Source organism: Alligator mississippiensis, chromosome 1 (assembly GCF_030867095.1).
Source record: "Alligator mississippiensis isolate rAllMis1 chromosome 1, rAllMis1, whole genome shotgun sequence".
Taxonomy (NCBI): Eukaryota; Metazoa; Chordata; order Crocodylia; family Alligatoridae; genus Alligator; species Alligator mississippiensis.
The window spans coordinates 287,790,023-287,796,022 of NC_081824.1; positions in this window are offsets into that span (position 1 = coordinate 287,790,023).

The following is a 6,000-nucleotide window of genomic DNA, read 5'->3' on the forward strand; positions in this document are numbered from 1 at the left end:
TGACTATGGCAGAGTAATTCACCAAGTATTAACTGTGCTGCATTGTTCATTTGAGCATCAACAATTTATATTTAGCAAGTAAATTCATTTTAGCTGAGCAATATGGCCAGGCCCTAGGGTTCTTTATTATGAATCTAGCTCCCAAACTCACATGACTGCCTTAAAATGTGTATTATATGCACACATTCATATGATCCACAAAACGTTTGTCTCTTTTTTTTTTTTTTGCCTGCTGGTTTCTGAGGGTGAAGTCACTTGACACTTTCAAGCTTTTTTCAGGAATCGAGATAGCTAAACACTAAAAGAAAGAAAAGGGCCCTGTGATTCTCATTTTTAATCTAGCGGTTGAAAAACATTGAATATCATGAAAGATGGGAACACTAAGCAGTGCATAACACCAGGGGCAGAGCTGGAGGGAGTGCAATCATGCAGCTGCATCCACCTTTGGTTGGGCCACGTGGGAGCTCTCAGTATGGGGTCTGCCCAGAGCCCCAAATTTTCCATGGCTCTGGAGCCCAGGGGGAGAGTGCTTCTTCTCCCGCTGCAGAGTTCAGTGGGAAGGTCAAGAGAAGGAAAGAGCAAATCACAGCAGCATTCACTCCCTGGGATTCAAAGCAGCACAAAAAACAGATCCTGCTCTGGTCAGCTCAGAGTTCACTGCTCATGTGGAGCTCCAGTTTCTCTTTCTTCAGAAACAGTTTCTGATTCCCTCTAGCCATCCAATTGTCATAGGCTTCCAGAGGAACAATGCCAAGAATACCAAATGCTAAAGAGACTCAAGCCTAACATACTATTACAGATGGTAATCAATGGAGCTTTAACCCAGAGATCCAGTTTAAGACTGATAGGACTGGGAGGTAGGTTCCACCCAGAGTGGGGTGATAGTAGGGAAACCTGTCACAAAAATATAATAGTGGTATGAAGGAGTCTCATTTCATACCATGATAGTAATGAACATCTTCTCATTTCAGAACTAGTAAAAAGTAGGTTATAAAAATGTGAAGACTGAAATGAAAAGAAAATCAAAGGCTGATTCCTTTAATTAACACACAGGAGCACACTGGGCCATCAGTTTTGAAGCAAAACTCCCAGGGAATTCAAGCATTGCTTAAGATTGATGACACAATATATCACCCCATAAAATGAAATTGTTTTGATTCTTCATTATGAGCATTGTCTCAGTAAGGGCAAAATATACAAAAAGAGAAAGAAAGAAAATACAGCCCAAGGAAGCAGACCTTTAAAGGAGCAATATCAAATTATACCCCCTCCCCTTTTTTTACACTCTATGCAGATTGGATAATAAAAGCAGATTATTAATTTGTGTTCTTGGCTATTAGGCACTAACACTTTTTTGCAATTCTTGCACCGTGCACACTGCTGCAAAATATTTAAGCAAAAACTTGCAGCCTTTTACTCTTGAAAATATTTGTAATTATGTTAGATCTGATTAAAGCATTTAAAAGGGGTTGCGGGGAAGTCTTAAATTTTGATCTAAAAATGCCAGTCATCATTATCATCATTCATGCACAAAAACAACATTACAACAACAATGGAGGTTGCTAATCTAGGTATTCAAAAGTCTGGAGTGTGGAAAAACAGTGCTTGACCATATAATTACAGGAGAAGTATCACAATGCACAAAGGGGCCAACTTAAGGTTGTAGGGGCCACCTTAAATTTAACATTTTTTAAATTTCTGGGTGTTTGGGTTTGGCAACTAAAATATTTCTTTAACACAGGAAATGGCACACAAAATAGGATTAAACAGAACCCCCAGAAGGTCTATTGTGTGGAATCCTATTGTTTATGGGTCATAGGCAGGTTAGGATATTTAGATCCTCAGCACAGAATTTCACCACCCAAGCTGGTCACAGTGGGGGGCTACTATAGGTACGTTGCCCAGCCACTAGAGCCTGACAAGATGAACACTTTACTAGCAGTTCTCACAAATTTTGCTGAGACTCAGATACTTTCAGTTCTATTCCAGGGCTTGAGAGGTGTTCTCCTAGAGAGCTTCCATACCCTTCTGTCACTTTTCCCTTTCCTCCTGTTTCTTTCTCCTATGGTTCTAGTCTCGCTCTGTCTTTGTCCAATCCTCAATAGTCTTAGCCTCTGCTTGGCACATGCCTGGTGCCAGGAAGCCAAGAAGAAAAGTTGGAAGGAAATTACTATTCACCTCCCAAGTTTAGTTGCTGTATGAGGCTGGCAAATGTCTAGCGCAGCAAGCATTTTTTGGAAAATTTAGCTGCAAGCTCTAATAAAATTCTCCTAAACTTGGGCAAACAGATTTGAAGCAGCTTATAATTAGGCCATATTTGAACAGCTTTTCAAAGAGCAAGCAAAAGGCATGTCCTTGGCACAGAGATCCTTTTATCTCTACCACCAAAATTTAAACATGGAGGGTGTTAGTGGGTCTCAATTAAATGGTTGTAATATCATTTTCATGTGGGCAAACAATATAACCTGCCCTCCTCCCTCAATCCCATGCCTGAAAATGGTTAAATTTGGTCTTTTACTGAAATTTTCCTGCAAAAAATCATCCTGAGGGAGATGCCTGGCATGGAAAACTTCAGATAAAACATCTGAATTTTGGCAGAGTTATAAGAAATTGAAAAGAAGGCCTTACAATGGGCAGCATTAGTCAAAATTAACTGTCTTTTCCCAGGACAGGTTACAGTCTGAAGGAATGAGTCAAATAGCCTGGGAGGAAGGCAGAAAGAAAGAAAATAATTTGACCAGGGTCACATGGCAGAGACAGGTTCTCCAGACTCCCAAACCAGAATTCTATAGACTAGGCCACAGTGCCTAGAATAGTGGTGCTCAGCCTTTTCCTTGGCAGACCAGATGGGCACGGCTTGGTCCACCCACAGGCCAGATTGGCCAGTGGCCCTGGTTTGGCACCCAGGGTAGGTGTGGAGGGGCTCAGGGGGGGAAGCCCAGCTGGATCTAGCCCAGTGGGGGGCAAGGGGGCATGACCTGGCCCCAGCCCAGCTGCGTGTGCAAAAGAAGGCATGGCCTGGCCTGGCCTGGCCATGATTCAGCTGGGTAGAGGGAAGGGGCTGTGGCCTGATCATGACCTGGCTATGGGGAGAGAAGGTGGCATGAGAATTTGGCAGCAGGAGAGGGTGGCCAATGTTCCCTCACCACCAACTTTCTCAACCTATGGGGAGCCCTAAGCAGGCCAGATGCAATAACTCTGCAGACTGGAGATTGAGCACCCCAGCCTAGAACAATGATTCTTAACCAGTGTGCTAGGAGATCTTTGGAAGGCTGCCATGAGGCGTGAGGAGATAAGTGCTCCTACCTGATCAATGTGCTGCCCCTACAGCCCAGCCCTTCTGCAAGGAGGTTAGTACTGTAATAAATTGGTGTGCTACTCAGTTCACAAAAGTTGTGGAGGGTGCCTTACATCAAACAAGGGGAGCCTAAAGTCTAAAAGTGTTGAGAACAACTGGTCTAGTAGCATCCTTGTAACTGGATGCACCCAGAAGCAGCTGAAATAACGTAAGAAACTAAGAGCTGCAGGGGACTACATGCAAGCCTCCCTACTCTATCTGTTCCTAGGAAAGCATTTACAGCACTGAAACATTCCAGGGCTTTTAGTGAGCTGCACAAACTCTGTATTTATTTGCCCCCTGGCTTGCTGAGCATGAAGAAGCCCTTGCAAAACCTCCTCACCAACAAGCACAAAAAAAGCATTGAACTACTCCTTCCCCTCAGCAGCAATTCTCTTGATGATTATCATCAGATTCAGACAGCCCTGAATTCATCCAGCTGCAACTAATTCCAGTGATCACAGTGACCCTTCCCTCCCCAGCCTTTTCTTCTGAAGGGAAGTGTCTTGCATCTACCATCTGGATAGTATTAAATTAATCTGTATGTACTGAGCACAGGAGGTACATACAATGTTTCAGCCACAGCCTAGGGAGCTTGAACTTTGGGTGCAGATACTGCTTCTATCCATACTATTGGCTAGACATAGAAAGACATTTTTATTACCCCAAACCAGCGTAATTACCTTGGAAACAGTTATTGATTCTCTGATATGTGGAAAAATAGCTCTAGATTATAATTAAAAGTCACTCATGAGCACTGTTCTTCTGGAGAAAGTGCTTTCTACCTTTGTTTCCATGTATGCATGTTCTTATTCAGGCAGGAGTTGATTTTTCCGAATCAAAGGCAAGATCTTGCCCTACAACTCTTATTCACATTTCCATGGGTAAGAGCTGCAAGATAAGATAGAGGAAAAATAAAAACAAACATACCATCCTGGGCTAAAGCCTCGCTTCTACACTAGGTGCTATGCATTGGTAGGTGTATTACCGGTAGGTCAAGGGAAGTGATTATTCCCCTCTACTCAGCACTGGTGAGGCCACATCTGGAGTACTGTGTTCAGTTTTGGGCCACTCACTACAGAAAGGATGTGGACAAATTGGAGAGAGTCCAGCAGGGGGTAACAAAAATGGTGAGGGGGCTGGGGCACATGACTTATGAAGACAGGCTGAGGGAACTGGGCTTATTAGCTAGGGACAAAAGTTAAACATAAACTGGTTTAAGTGATCAGAAACTGGTTTCAACCTGTAACAGAACAGACACTCAGTGCACATAAACCAGTTTCAAAATGGTTGAAACTGATTTAAGATAAACCTGGTGGAATGTAGTATCAGATTTAACTGATTTGGGTCAAACTGGTTTATGAAGCTTCTGTCCCAGACCCCTTCCTCATTCAAGTTAAATCACAGTCCCTCAGTATCCCAGCATGCTTTCCAGCCCTGGGCTGGGCTGTCTGCTCCAGGAACAAGGCTGGCCCTGCCTTCTCCCTAGCTGGAGCAGTGAGGACTGGCTGACAACGAGGTGGGGGCAGGCCCAGATTAGAATGCAGCCCAGTCTACTGGGGGAGAGGTGGGGGGCTGCCCCCCTGGCAAACCCTGGCTGGGGTCTAGGTCTAGGGAAGGGGGTAAACATTCCCTTCCCCTGCTCAAACTTACTGTGGGCTGCAACTGTGGACTACAAATCCCAGAGGCAGAAGTGATGAGTGACCCTGCAGAGTCCTGCTGCTGTAATTCTGGACTGCAAATCCCAGAGACTTCGGGGGCAGCAGGAAGAGGAAGTGAATACACAGCCAGAGAGCCATACTCTAGTACCCCCGGTTTCTGGCCTGAGCTGCTGCGGATATGCGGCTGCATTTCTTGAATCAAAGGCAATTATCTGCTCGCTTTGGTTTCAATTTAATTTGTGCATTTTAGACTAACTTGCAAAGACTGAATAGATTCAGCCTCAGGCTTTTTGACTGTCTTTCCCTAGCCATTTATTTTAAAGAAGAGAAGACTGAGAGGGGATTTAATAGCAGCCTTCAACTACCTGAAGGGTGGTTCCAAAGAGGATGGAGCTAGACTGTTCTCAGTGGTGGTAGATGAGAGAACAAGGAGCAACTGTCTCAAGCTGCAGCAAGGGAAATCCAGGTTAGATATTAGGAAGAATTTTCTTACTAGGAGGGTAGTTAAACACTGGAACAGGTTATCCAGAGGGATTATGGAATCTCCATCCTTGGAGGTTTTTAAGACCTGGCTAGACGAAGCCATAGCTAGGATGATCTAGTTGGGGATGGTCCTGCCTTGAGCAGGGGGTAGGACTAGATGATCTCTTGAGGCTCCTTCCAACCCTAACTTTCTATGATTCTAATGATTCAAAGCTGGTGGAAATGTCATCTCCCTTCAGACTTCCCTTATATACGAGAATCATCAGCTGCTGTAAAGCAGCAATAATGGCTCCTAAGAGACCCCTTTTGTGTCTTATTACAATGCTTGTCCAAAGAATCCTTCCATCTCTTCACCACTCACTGGCTTTCAAAACAGCCCTTCAGGCTATTTTATCACCTGTCAGGGATCAGTTTCAAAATCACTACAACCAACAATCCTAGAGGAGTGTAAGAGTGGTTTATTATGACCATTGTTCTATCCTTCCCCATAATCCCATCAATCATATCCAGAAGGTGATT